Source organism: Sciurus vulgaris (genome assembly GCF_902686455.1).
Source record: "Sciurus vulgaris genome assembly, chromosome: 8".
NCBI classification, from domain to species: Eukaryota; Metazoa; Chordata; class Mammalia; order Rodentia; family Sciuridae; genus Sciurus; species Sciurus vulgaris.
The window spans coordinates 54,167,332-54,182,627 of NC_136468.1; the positions used below are offsets into that span (position 1 = coordinate 54,167,332).

At 33.2% G+C, this 15,296-nt stretch overlaps 1 protein-coding gene across 1 annotated transcript in view; it reads right to left on the bottom strand.

Moving 5' to 3' along the window:
* Positions 1-15,296, bottom strand: part of ZNF804B (zinc finger protein 804B) — a gene marked incomplete at its 3' end in the record, with an annotated part of 529,013 nt that overhangs the window by 389,576 nt on the left and 124,141 nt on the right. The gene's annotated exons all lie outside the window — the stretch shown is intronic.

The window sequence follows — 15,296 nt, forward strand, 5'->3', positions numbered from 1 at the left end:
ACAGCAGCTCAGGAGGCTGAGGATTGCAAATTCAAAGTCAGCCTTAGCAACTTAGTGAGGCCCTAGGCAACTTAGCAAGACCCTTTCTTTAAATAAAACATTTTTAAAAAGGGTTGGGGATGTGGCTCAGTGGTTAAATGCCCTGGAGTTCAATCCCTAGCAACAAAGAAAACAAAAACAAAAACAAAAAATACTCATAAAACTAAGCACCTACAGGTTTTCCTTTTATTTTGCTGAGTGAACATCAGAAAGACATCACTGGGATTTGGTAGTGTAAGTTCATACTACAGTTAGTGGGAAGAAAGTGAAATATACATTAACATATTATGTGTAATGAAATACACTACATAGATTGAGATGTGTATTTGCAATAGGTCTTAAAGAAAATGATGGCATAGTAGAATGTAGCCTTCAGATGGGTAAAGAAGCAAGAAATATTCAGATACTATAAAGCTTAAGTCAGAAGAGAAGCAAAGGCATCCTCTTATTGCCTACTAAGGTAAAACTCTACTTAGACTATGATTCTGAAACTTTCTGCAAGTATTGTTTCACACATTCTAAGGCTCCTGTGCTCATTTTAATCTCTGTCTACAGATAAACTTTTCCCAAACATTGTGCTGCTGTTTTCTTCTTTATACCAAAGCATCCACAGTTTCTTCAAGACTTAAATTGAAATGGCAAATTACATCCTCTAAATTTCCCATGATTTTATGACCTGTCATGTTATAATACAAATGTTGGCTAATCTATTGCTTCTATTCCAAAGTTTTACTTTTTTTTTTTTTAATGATATGAGAGTTTACTATTCTGTGTTTGAAATGTGTTAGCCATATGACACCTGCACACTTGGGCATGTACAAAGACTTGCTAGGAAATGTTGTGAAAATTCACAACTGCTGATAGTACTGCCAGATGTAGAGACACCCCTTTCATTTTGCAGAACAGATTCACTTAGGATTCTTCCATCACATTTGTATTGGATCTAGTCTTTATAAATATTGAGCAGAAGGGAGAATTATACAACAGTCTGCTTAAGGTGAAAAGCAGATGAAGCATATTCTCACCTAAATATGGAGAAAGTGCAAAGATTCACAGCTTGAGTCTCTTAAATTGTAAAATAGATCTGAGAACAGTTTATCTACATTCAGTGAGCATCTATTTACCAGCCACTTAATGGATCCCCTTGGAGAATTTATTTTCCAGTTTTTTAAGACATTCCAGGGTTATTTTAGTATTAAAATAATTATTCAAGTGAGTGAGAATATTCACAGAATTAAGTAAAGTGTTTTCTAATTGAATAGACAGACATCCAATCACATTTCTGAGGACTATTAGAAACATGGCATTTCAAAGAAGTTTCTACTTCACCTTGAAGCAATTTAAATAGCGGGACCTTTGCTTCAGACTCTGCAATACTGAGGAGATTATTCAGTTTATCAGTGCTGTTTGAAATTACTTTCAGAAACAGAGAACATTTTTCAGTGACCTAGTTTATTTTTAAAATTCACAATGGTAAGAGATAAACCTGATGTGCAGGTTAAGCCCGCTGTGTTCCAAGAGAGCCTAAGGCTGTCTCAACAGTCTATCTGTATCTGCCAACTCACTTGTTTTCCCTATGTTTTTAATCTAGTGAGGAATACTTCTTATAAGTGCTATAAAGTATCCTATGTTAGTAACTATACTATTTGTTTATATTCCAAGTTAGAAATAAACAAAAAGAAATTCAAACCATTGTCTATATTGACTGCAAATGCATACAAACTACATTAAAGGGCAATTATTTATATATATTTTATAACAGAAATATGAAATATGTTAGTAAAACCAAATTTGCATGCAGACACGAAAGTAATTAGCACACTTAAGCAGTCTTGTGGTATCAACTGGTCAGGAAGTAAATAGCAATCAAGTCAAATTGATTGCTATGGAAGTAAAGGGAAAAAGGAAACTGTAAATGAAATTCAAATGAAAGGAACTTACTAGGCTGCATAACAAATATCAATCAAACTAAATCGATTGCTAGGGAATAAGAGCATTAACAAGGCAATCAGGAGAACTCCAAGCCTCTGCCACATAAAATCTCCCAAATTAGAGAAAGTTGAACAAGCAAATTGGTGAATGACTTAAGTTAATAACAAAACATGAGCTTACCCTGGTATTGGAATATTTACTAGGAAATAAAATGAAGTCTGCTGTCTAATTTCAGGAGAAAGAAGATGACACAGAAAAGCACCTACTTAATGGGCTTCTCTGCCATTTTCTGCCTTTCCAGACTTTACTGAAGTCAAATGAAGCACATTCTAGTAACTCAGCCCTTTCTCATCAGGGCTGGGGAAAAAATTAGCAATTTGAATACAGTCACCCATCGGACTCCAAGAAACAGAAATCTTTGTCCTCATTAATCTTCCTATGTAGAAGCAGAAAAATACTTTTTCATCAAGTGAACATGTTTTAAATCATGGTCATTTTCCTAATTAGGAGTGAAAACTACAATTGAAGAAATACAGGGAGAAAACAATTAGGTTTGGGGTTCTCTCACTGTTCTAGGGGTACCTGGCTTTGACATACAACTGATATCCACCATAGACTTAAACATCAATTGATTTCAAATAGTAACTTCTTAAATATTTGAAGTACCTACATCTGTGACAGCATATGTATCAATAAATATTTCAAATAATAGAATTACATAACTCATTTTGCCCAATAACATATTTTTTTCTTTTTTATTTATTTATTTATTTTTTTATTGTAAACAAATGGGATACATGTTGTTTATCTGTTTGTACATGGCGTAAAAGCATACCATTTGTGTAATCATAAATTTACATATTTTTTTAAGAAAAATAAATTGTTCAGAGAGAAGTGCATAAGTGAACAGCAAAAAAGGTAGTCAGTAGCAGATAAGGTCCCTGGTCTAAGCTGGCAGCACCTTCTCACCATGCTACCCTGAATGAGTGATGATAAAATATCTATAAATGATGGGCGCCATCCTTAATGAGTGAAAATGCACCCCTTCTTCTCATAAGTCTCCTCTACAGTCAAATGGAGTGTGGGCTTTGAAGGTATACATTAAGTTAGCATTATAATAAAATGTTACTCAACCTAATAAAATAATCTCTGAAGATTTCTTGAATTCCAGAAAATATTCTTTTTTTAATAATGGATGAATACATGACAAAGGTAGGAGTATTTCTGGACAGTTTGAAACACATTCTCAATATTTATTCATAATAAAAGATGTGTTTGCCAAAGCTTAATATTGTTTTTAGCCATCTGTGAAAGAAAAACTGTGATATGTACTATTTTTTTTTTCATTTGTAACATACAAGTACCAATTATTTTCCTTGAAATAACAATAAATTCATAAGGAAAACAGGACCATGCACTAGCACATAACACATATATCCATTATATTTCAATTATCTTGAAGATCTCAGAGTATCTTCACCTGTCTTAAAGATCTCAGAATAATATTACCAAGAAAGTATTAGTTCTAAAGGTTTGAAGATGAAGAATTCTAGCTTCCTACTAGATTGTAATTACTTCAGCATTGGGTACCAAATGTCTTGTATATCTTTTTTACCTTCCCAACCCCTTAGAGAGCTTTCAGTAAATGTTATTGATTAACTGACTAACTGAGGAATCTCAACAAGAATACTTGTTCCCAAGCTTCTAATTCACAATAAGACTGTTTTTGCATGTAGTCCCAGCAAATCTAGTCAAATGGTCAATACAGTTAAAAAAATTAAACTAGCTCTTCAACTAAACATACTGATTTCTAACTGAAATGGATTAAGTCAGTTAGCATGAATTTTTTTATCAGGTTATTAAAAATGTACCTCATCAAATACAATGATTTGGCAGGCAAGAATTCAAGGGTAAAATTCAAGTTATTTGGGATTAAGTTTCATGTTTCATAAAGATGTGGTATAGGGAGTGATTTAGAGTATAGAGGCTGAGGCCAAGCTTCCTGGTTTCTAAAGCCGCCTTTGCCGCATACAGAGTTGAAGGTCTTATAACCTTGATCTAGTTAATTAATATATCTGAGACTTAGTTTTATCATTTATAAAATGGGCATAGTAATAGTATCCCACTCAAAGTTATTTTAAGAGTTAAATAAGTTCTTGGCACACAGTAATGCTATACTACTAAGAATCTTTTGTTTTGATTCTTAATAGCAGTAGAAGTTTATTAATACACAAAAGATAAATGACTTAAAGTGAAACTGATATCTCACACTTAGATCAGAAAATGCACATTGTTATATTTTTGCTGAAAAAATAGCAAACACTATCTTGAAATTTACTACACTATTTCTCATTTTGACTCAAAACTCAGAAATATATACATACCCCTGTTTTAAAAGAATATAAGTATACTTTCATGCATTAGAATAAACCTTTAATTATAAACTAGTATTTAAATATATTTACTTTTATAACTGATAATATTTAAAATAGAAAAGTGACAAATTACTTCCTAATAAATGGAAATTTTTTAAAAATATAAGCTATTAGAAAAATATGATCACTCTCCCAAAATGCCTTTTGTAATGCATTTGATTTAGGAAAGATAAAAGAGTACTTTCTATTGACTAATGCCTCTTTGCTTCTGCTCCTACAGAGTGAGTTATATGCATCTGCCATCAGTAGTAGCTTCTATTCCCCCAACTAATTTTCACCAGTGATCCTTTTCTTGCATTTATATAATTAAATTAAAAAGTAAACATACTAGAATGAGAAAAGGAAGTTTTAGGCCTATGGTATTAATTTGAATACTTTGAACTGATAAAAGAGTCTTATCAAAATAGATGTAAGACAATTAGGATAATAAAACTTTATAATTCTATCTTAAGACTACTTTTCAAAGTCAGTTATCCCACTCTACCTAAAAGAAATCCAAAGTAAAATCTTGCATATAATATATGAGATATGTGCTTACCCCAAAAGTCCATTGGACCTCCCACATTAAAGAGAAAGGAGGAAATTAGATCTAAATTAAAAAATTATCACTGTAGAAATATCCATTACAATTAAAGTTAAAATATCTAAGATAAGCATATATTGTCTGGGACTGTGTTTTCTTCTTGTCTGGGGGGATCCCCTGCTTTATGTGACTTTGTCAGAGTGGCTAAATGGCTTTGTTCTGATCATGTTTTATAAGAAACTTGCTCTTAAATTGCAATAAGGATATGGTCTCAAAATAAGTACTTTTGGTCTTTATTATCATATGAGGCCAGTAATTTGTGATAAGAGGTAACAGCTTACCAGAATGAAACAACTCTTAGTATTCTTTATGATAATTCCATCAATGCCAGATAGATTATGTCAATAATCAATTCAAACCTGTATTGAGTGACCTGTCTACTTAAGGACAAAACTTCTAGTTTCCCCTCCTGAAAATGTGTCTTTGGACCAAACCCAGCCCAGAAGAGCTTTTTTGCTCTCTCTTTCTCTCTGTTTAGTCTATGCAACCACTTTAAATAAATATGTACATGGATGATAATAGAGACAAAAAATTATCTGTAGAATTTGCAAATACCTTCTCCTGATTAAGCCTACAAAGAATGTCTAAGAAGAATGCAAATAATTGTTCTTGCTCTTTCTAATTTGTAGTCTTGATTTATGCTGATAATAGAAGGACATTTTACTGAATGAAGAACACTAATGTGATATGGTAAATTTTATAGAAACATCATTAAAAACCCTTGAAATTTGTCAGTAATTGAGATAAGAAAATGAATTTTTAATACACTGAATGGAAAATAATTCTTTTAAAGTCTTGTATTTAGACAACTGGATTCCAGACTACTAAGTGGAATTAATGTACTTGGTCCAGCATGCTTACTTCTTTTCTTTTAGATTGAAATGCTAACTTTGAAATATTGAAAAGGGAAAAGAATATTGAGCTCCAATTTTAATAAGTTATATTAAAAGATAACTCACATACAAATTCCCAGTTTTTCAGTTGGAAAAAAGTTTCATTAATTCAATGTGATTATACTTTTTAAGTATGAAGAGATAAGTCTGGATAATGACTGAAAAAGTCACAAGTAATTTTAAAAAGCAAATTAAAATAGAGTATATGGATGCTATGTTGAAAATAGGAGGTTACAAATATCCACTAATGCTTATCATTAAACTTCAAATACTTTTGAACACTATCACAGAATGGCTACTTTAAACTTATATTTTTCTTCTGCTTGCCTTGGACATAAACACCAAGCAGCACCATTAGATACAGTTTTTCTCCAAAGGTCAATCTGATAACACACTCTCTTCTATACTATATATTATCACCATTAATTTGATAGGGATGAAAGAAAAATCTGATCACCTAAAATGCAAAAGGCATTGTATAACTGCTTTTATAGAGTTATAGGAGTTATTAATCTATGCTGTATATTGCTAGCTCAAAACAGTACATTGTACACTCTTCAATAGAAAGGGCTTTTTAAATTTTTATTTCCTAATATTTAGCACAAGCCTCATACATAGTAGATGCTTGACAAATGCTTTTAGAATAAACAATTTAGTTAAAATGTATCATTTAAAATTTCCTAGAAAAAATTGAAAAATAGTTTCCTTTTGGAAAAGCCTTTAATTTCAATATATTTCTTAAGTTATTGGCTTGTATAAATCTTTGAATGCATTTCTTTCTACATTCTCTTTTAGAGTCAGTAAAATCTAGGAGAAATGCAATATCCATATTTTTATTCATTTCCATTTAAATATGTTTTTAAGATATCTGAATGGTTCATCATGTGTAACGATTGCTGAATTATTTAACTGAAAAATCAAGTAAAGCAATCTAAAGAAAAACATGCACTGAACTAAGGGTAAGGAAGTCTGTCATTACCTGAACACATGATTGTCAAATCATCTCATGGATCATTTTGGAACATGTTTTCGAAATATTACCAAATACATTGATTTTAATATCAGTAAAAGACTTTATTTACATTCAAGCTTTTAAAATTATTGCTCTATGTATTATAAGTTTATACATTCATGGTGATTGGATGGACAAAAATATTGTACAAATGACCTTTATGTCTGCAAAAGAAGCATAAAAATTAGAGAGTTCATCTAGAACGCCACATTCATCCCTTCACTTATTCCATTTGTTCACCAAACAACTATGAAATTTCTACTATGTGCAAAGTGACAGGCATACAGCAGTAGACAAAACAGTGTACCTACATTCTATATTTTAGTAAGGATGGAAGGGAAGGTGCATATAGTGCATCAGAGAGTCCTACAGGTGTTGGAAATCAAATGAAGCAAAGAAGGAGTTTCCTATCTTACACTGCTTGTTAAGGGTTGACTTCAGTCAGTGAAGACAGGAAGGAGATGAAAAGTTAGCCTTCAGGATTCTTGGGGAAAGAGAACTTTAGGAAAAGGAGACAGGAGGAGGCAGAACTGGACTTGAAATGTTCCCAGAACACCAGGGAAGCCAGCAAGGCAGAAGCAGAGGACAGAAGGCAGGGAGAGAAAATGAGGTTCCCAGACAATAGAAGCCAAATGAAGCTGACCTGGCAAAAGAGCATAAGGCTGTCATTTTATTCTCAATGAAATGGGAAGCTCCTGATGAGTGACATGATTTGATGCTAATTTTTAAAGGATCAATCTTCTTCCATTTGGGTAGATTATGCAAAGAGAAAGAGAACCTGTATATTGAAGTTGTTAGTACCTTTAATGTTAATTTTTTCTAGAGTCTCACTACATGTAGTTTTCATGTCACATGGCACTTTCTTATAGCAAATACCTTTATGGTGCAATACAATAATTGCATCCCACCTGTTTTAGAATTAAGATTGCACTTATTTAGCTATTGGTGTTTAAATTTGTTTTTATAGAGTAACCGTACTCATTTACATTTGTCTCAGATATGCCACCTGCGCCTCTCATGTACATTTCCTATTCTGCCTCATTTTCTTTTCTTAATCATACCTTCTTGCATTAGGGCTCTGCCTTTTTATGTTCTTGTTACTTTGCCTTTGAGTTTGGCTCTCATGAAGACATTTGATTTATTTCTTTACTCTGAGGAATAAGTGTCTGATTCGACTTAAAATACCTTCCTGAAGGACATTTTTTTTTTCATTTTATTTAAACTTGAGGCAAAGTTCATTTGTTACTTAAGAAAAAATAACATGTATAATCAGCAGGCAGATTGAAGTGGATGTTTTGATTGAGTGGAAGAAACATGAAGATGTAAGTTATGAAGGAATGTTCTTTTTCCAAATTATTTTTTATCCTTTTGCTGCCTATCTCAGATGTCACTGCCTTTCTAACATTTCCTCATGGTGACAGTCTTCTGTTGAACAGAAGTGTCATGGCTCTTTTGGTCCTATAGTCAGGCGAACAGATCTTCCAGTATAAAGCTGCTAATTTGCAGTTTTCAAGGCCTTATACAACTGCATGTTTACTAAGAAACAGCCTTTTGATAGTAAACTTCACTCATTAATTTAGCAACCAATCTTTATAGCTCAGAAGTGGAAGGGTTAAAATATTAACCCATAATTACTAAGAGAAAAATTATACTGCCTGCTCTTATTTAACTTTAAATTTCAATAGGTTTTTAACTTGTGTGCAAAAAGCACACAGGGAGAAGCACATGATTAAGATAACTACTACAGACCCATGTTGTCTAAGCAACATCTATCTAGAACATTCCTTCTTCTATATACACTTGGGTGAGTTCAATAACCAGGCAATCAAAAGTGGCAACTTAGGAGTTGATTCCCACAGACCAAAAATTTCATAAAATCATATTTTCTGAGATAAAGTTTACAATGAGACATACATACTTCATAAGAGAGATAAACTTGATTAATCAGTGTCACATTTACTGTTTTCTTAATTTTCTTATTTTAAATAATCAGTTTGGATTAATTCCTTTATAGACTGTAACAAGCAGTTTTACTAAGATCTGCATATTGTTATTTGAATAAATAACTGATTTCCTAAACTTTATTTTGGAGTACAGTAAATCTCTTCAGGATGCCCCTTTTCTCACTCACAGACCATCTTGTTGCCATATTATATAAATCAAAATAAAATTCAAACTTCTCTATGTAAAGCAAGTATATCAACTAATTTCATTGCTCTAAACTGGGTTTTTAAAACCTATATTTTTGTTAGATGTCAGTAATTGGATCTCTCAACCTGCAGGGTCAAACACAGCCTTAAATAACAAGTTCAAGTTTTCATTATACTATTCATGATATTTGAATTTTGAGAAACACCAGTTCATCATAATACCTATTGTCACATAACTTTCAGTGTTTCATCCTGAATGCATCTTAATCTACATATGAAAGCCATATGTTAATTATATCTCATAAAATATGTAAGCCAGCAATGTGCAAAGAACTTGCATTTTTTCTTCCCTTTTAAAAATAGATCTTCATTAGAATCTACATATTTTGGACAAATAGATTTTATGCATATGGAAGTAAATTTTGATGACTGGCAATGGGAACTATGCCTACAGTTGTTTTACAGCTCATTTTTAGGGGACATTATAAAATGAATTGGTTGGAATAGGTTGAAATTGATGTCAGAATTAATAAAAAATTTTAAACGTAGTTAAGCAAAAGAGTAAACAATCCATTGTTTGCTTGGAAGAGAACTTCAAAATAGTGAACCAAATAGAAATGGGAGAGTGTGAGGCAAGAAGACTCACTAGGAGTGAGATAAGGTAAAGGATGTGTTGGCTTAAATGAAGAAGATAGCAAAGAGGAGCAGAGGAAGTCTGCTTTAGAGCAAGAGATCAGAACAATATAAGGAGTGACAAGGTCAAACAGTATGCCCAGTGAAGCATCAAGTCATGCCAGCTATTTCTTGTCTGCCTAGGGAAATATATGTAACCTTGAAGCAGATTTTCCTTATTTTGAGTGGTTGGATAGGGTGACTAGGCAAATATTCTGTCCTCAGAATATTTCAATAGGACAATTTCCTTGGTTTTTCTTAGCAGTTCTTTTCTAATCTCTTGGTGTACATGGGAATATGAGAAAAAATTAAAACTGATACCATATATTAAAAACATTCAGATTTTCTGAAAGTAATACTTTCACTATCGTAAGAATGAAGTATTGATCTCATCTTACATTGATCAACTATTAGAAGTAATGTTATTATGGACCAGGATGGTATCTGATGAAAAGAAAGGTGAAAATGGAACTAACCATAATGTGGGGAGATATATATATATATCTTCATATGATATATATATGAACTGTTGACCTGGGCACAGAACTGGAACTTAAGGGTTGGGGTTGATTGGTTCTGCAGGAGACTTTCATTAAGATTATAAGCATTCAGGACACCACTCTGTCCTTTGTTCAGTTCCAGGAAACTGCAACTGAGCCTGATATGTGAACCAATGGAGCTATCTAGAACCACAGGGCAGAAGCCCACAGCTGCCTGTCACCTGTGCCAGGACCTAGACCAGCAAAGGCATGACTTCACTGCACACAATGACCCAGGCCTCATCAGAAGCTGCAGCAGCAGTGAGATGCCACATGGAGCATTTAGAAGCAAAAGTGAATTCCATGAACTGAATCTGTTTTTAGAATCCTTCACTGATTTCTAGAAGGTAAGACCTGAAGAGGGAAATGTTAACAACAGAAGAGGCCTCAGGATTGTGGAGAACGGAGATGACCACACACATAAGATGGAATGGCCCCATGTGGATTTCATGGCAATAATTTTACATGTGCACAGTTGGAATTTATATATGTGCAGCAGGAAGAGAAGGTTTCCAACAGAAGGTTGGAAGAGATGAGAAACTGAGAATATGAGGTGGATGGTGATACCATAATAACAACAAGGTACTAAAGATGTAGGGTAGGTTTGAGAGTTTGGGTGATAAATTCAATTTTGGATACTGTGGGTTTAAAAGGCCTTCAGACTATTTTGGTGGATATGAAGATGCATTGCTGCCTGCTTACATGATTTCATTTGCTCGCCCATGACCACAAGGGACTAAGGACTCTTATTGTACCCATTTTGTTGATGAAGAATTTGAGGCAAAAGGTGTTATCATTGGCTCCCAAACTGTTAGGTAACTTAGCCCAACCAGTGGTAGAGCAGGACTCCTGTTGAGGCAGCTTAGCTTGAGGGCCACTGCACTAGGCTAGGAGTGGTAGAGATGGAAGAGTATGGACTTAAAAGGATGTGGAGCTGGATTTAAACCTCAGCTTTGCCACTGCCAGGCTAAAAGAAGCTGAATGTATTTTTAAAAAATTTGGCTAAGACTGTAATAATACACCTATAAAATAAGGAATCTGAGTTTTAATTTAGAGAGTTCTAGTGGGGTTCATGACATGCTATATCCATTTCCTGTTATCATTGTAATAAATTACCATAAACTTAGTGGCGCGAAACAGCACATACTTATTACATTTCTGGAGGTCAGAAGTCTGAAATTAAAGTCTCATCAGCAGGGCAGTGTTCTTTCGGGAGCCTTAACAGGGGAATCAGTTACCTTGCCTTTTCCAGTTTGTAGAAGCTTCCTCCCCATCTGTGTTCATAGTCATTTCCTCAGGCTTTAAAGCACATTCCTTCAACTTATAGCTCCATCTGCTCAACTTTTGCTGACCTCCAACCCTCCTGAAGTCCTTTTGTAAGGACCAATGTGATTATTTTGCCCACCTACATAATGTAGGACAGTTTTCCCATTTTAATATCCTTGATCACATCTGTAAATTTCTTATGTCATGAAAGGTATACTTCACACCTTCTAGGGATTGGTGCATGGATATTTTTGAGAGGGCAGCATTATTCATCTACCACCTTGCATGTATACAGTAGCAATAATAACACTATAACTGCAAGAAAGGTTTATTGAACATTTCTCTTGATTATCAATTCTCTATGCATAGCCTTTGAGAAGACTTGGAAAGAAGTCAACTTGTGATTGACTCATAATAGGCATAAATAATTGTAACTATTATTATCACTATGAGCATTATTATTCTCTTTTATGAAGAGAATTAATATGCACAATATTCAGAGTGTACACTTTCAAATGTCCTGCCAAATAAATTTCTCACTTCTGAAAGACGACCTTTCTAACTTTCCTCTCGTAAAGCACTGTGCACAACACATAATTGCAGTTTCATACTCCATCTTCAATTCCTAATCAATTACAGCTATAGCATTCCAATTATTTCATTGGACAAATAAATGAGTTTTAACTCCCAGAAAAACCTCTCTGATAAACGTGCTCCTAAATTTTTTTCCATCTTCGTATAATTTCTACTTCAGGCAATTATTACTTTATAAAAATTTGTGAAATATACATACGTGAGATTATGTCAAGTATATAGAAATGTAAAAATAAGAATAAAAACCTAAATATCACCTACCCACTTAATAAAATATCACTCATTGTTTTGAAACCTCCATGTGCCCCATTTCTTTACATTTCCCTGCTAGATATAATCATCATCTTGAATTGTGGTTTTATTATTCCTTTGATTTTCTGTGCAGTTTTAAAAAGCTTTTCACTTGGGAATAGTTTACATTGCAGAACAGTTCCTGAGAGAGTATAGAGACTCTCCACGTACCCCTCATCATGTTCCCATATTATCAACATCATACATAGTATGACACATAGAGTGAGCTAGTCTTGGTCATTTTCACTAACTAAACTCTGTACTTAACTTGAGTCTCTTCAGATCTTTTCTCATGGTTAGACATGGTTTTGGAGAGGAGGTCCAGAGAGAAGAACCATTCCCATCACACCATATTAAGGATACGTGCTATCAATATCTCCTATTACTAAGCACTTTTAAGTTGCTACTTGCAGTCCACATAAAAATGAGAAGTTACAATCCACATTCTTGAAAGCATAGTGTCTAGATTAATTATTTGGAATTCTTCAAGGGAAATTTGTCTACTTCCTCCCACCTAATTACTCAATTTTATCCATAGAGACTCAGAGATTCATTTTATGCCTTTGGCATAAACATAACCCAATATGTTTATTTTTATTGATTATATTGTTCTAGCATTGACCATTGGGAGCTCTTTCAGTTGCCTAATGTGTACCTTTGATAACCCTCAATGTTTTGATTACTGAGCCCATCCTTACTTTCTGGTACTATAATATTCTGTAGGTTCATCTTATATATTCCCTACCCTAGTGCTAGAATGAGGCATTTCTCTAAGGAACTTCAATTTCTTTTATTGGAGGTATTAGAAACCAATATCTTGTTTTTGGGTGTGCTTATTGCTAATGGTATGTCAGTGCTTCTAGGCCCTCTTTGGAGGCAAAACTATAAAATATATATGAGAACACTAATCCATGTGTACTTTAATATTTATCTATTTATCTGTCTATCTAGATATTAAGCCAAACACAAAGTCATGCTGATTTATCCAACTGTAATCCAGCATCACAAGTTTCACTTTAGCCTTCTTCCTTGCTTATTGTGTAACTTCCTACTTTACAAAAGATAGGCTCACACTATCTTTCATCCACTTATTTGCTTAGTTTCCACATACAAGTATAGTGGTTTCAGGATTGTTGACCTCTTCTATTGTGGGAAACAACTTTATCAATTAGAGTATAGGAAGTATGTACAGTTCCTTTTGTCTTTAGTCTTATAGTCTCCATTCATTTACAAAATTACTTAGGTGCATTCAAAAAAGCAAATTTTACGACTTTACAAACAAAACAAAATTTTATATCTCCTTCTGTGAGGTTGTTGTATATATTTCAATACTGTTAGGTTACTTTTGCTATTTTAACCTCCTAGTCAATATTGTAATTGCATACATTAAGGTTTACTCTTTGTGTTTTATGGTACTAGAAGTTTAAAAATGCACAGTATGATTTATGTATCAGTTTAATATTATGTAGGATAATTCCAATACTCTAAAAAGTTGTTTTGTGTTTAAACTATTCAACCTTCCCCTTTTCCTGAATCCCTGGCAAACACACTGATCTATTTTCTATCTCCACAATTTTACCTCTTCTAGAATGTAATCTAGTTGAAATAATAGGGTATGTAACCTCTACAGACTCACTTCTTTCACTTAGTGATATGCATTTAAATTTCCTTAGTGTCTTTTTGTGACTTTGATATAAGCCAATTCTTTTGGTCACTGAATAATATTCCAGAATATGAATTTACCACTATTTGTACGTGCACTTACCTATTAAAGGACAGCTTGCTTTTCTCCATTCTTTGACAAATAAAATTGTTAGCTGATGATTTTTCCTTAGCATTTTAAAAATAAAATAATGACATTAATAATACAGGATTTCTCAGTTTTTCCATTTAACTCATTTAATCTCATAGTTGAGAAACTCACTTTGATGCTCAATGCAAAAATAATGAGTTTCCAATACCCATAAAAGGTCTATTTGGAGAACAGACCTGTCTCTGCTTATTTCAGACATGTTAATAATAAATTTATCTAATTGTATATGCTATTTTCTTAAAGAAAATCATCAGAATTGTTCCATCCCTTTTCTACATTAACTCCTTGTAATAATGCCTTCAATGAATGTTGATTTCAATTACATGAAGACATTGGGAATGAAACTTAGAAATAGCCATGCAATTACTGTTTCTGCCATTTTTGTGGTTATTGGAAGTAATTATCTGTTATAGTCTTCAAAGTGTTTCGTCACAAAAAAATCCATGTGACACACAGCATTCAGGCTAAAGGCCAGGAAGAATTTGTGTCTGAGTATTTGCCATGTCACCTTTCTTCATGCCTTTTACCCTTTGACAACCACACTTTTAAGATTGATTCTATTAAATTCAGCACTCTTAAGTTCTTGGTGTCAATTTGTAGAACAATATTCTACTTTATTTCTGGTATTTTATCCATACTTTATCCTACAGTTTCTATACTATGATATTTGAAATTCAGAAATAGGGTATATATTTAACAAACACATACTTATCAATACTTTACAATTATTTTAAGAAGTTTTATGCAAAAGAATGAGCTCACATCTCAAAATAAAATTTGTTTATAATAAGGCAATGTGGAAGACAAGTACTCAGATGATCATATCCCAGAAGGATAGGTGACATATTTTTGAAATGTCCATTTTAATGTTTAGCTTAGGTAGTAAGAAAGCAACTATATTTATGTCAGAGGTCAGAAACTATATTAAAATAGTAATCCATATGATAAGAAAATACTGGAACTCGCATTTACCCTGGAGGTCTCTTTTGATAGCTGTTGACCTAGATTCTGGAATATTATGACCAAAGTGCCTAAGGGATGTAAAGCAAAATCTGGAACCTCAGCCTATAGGTTAAA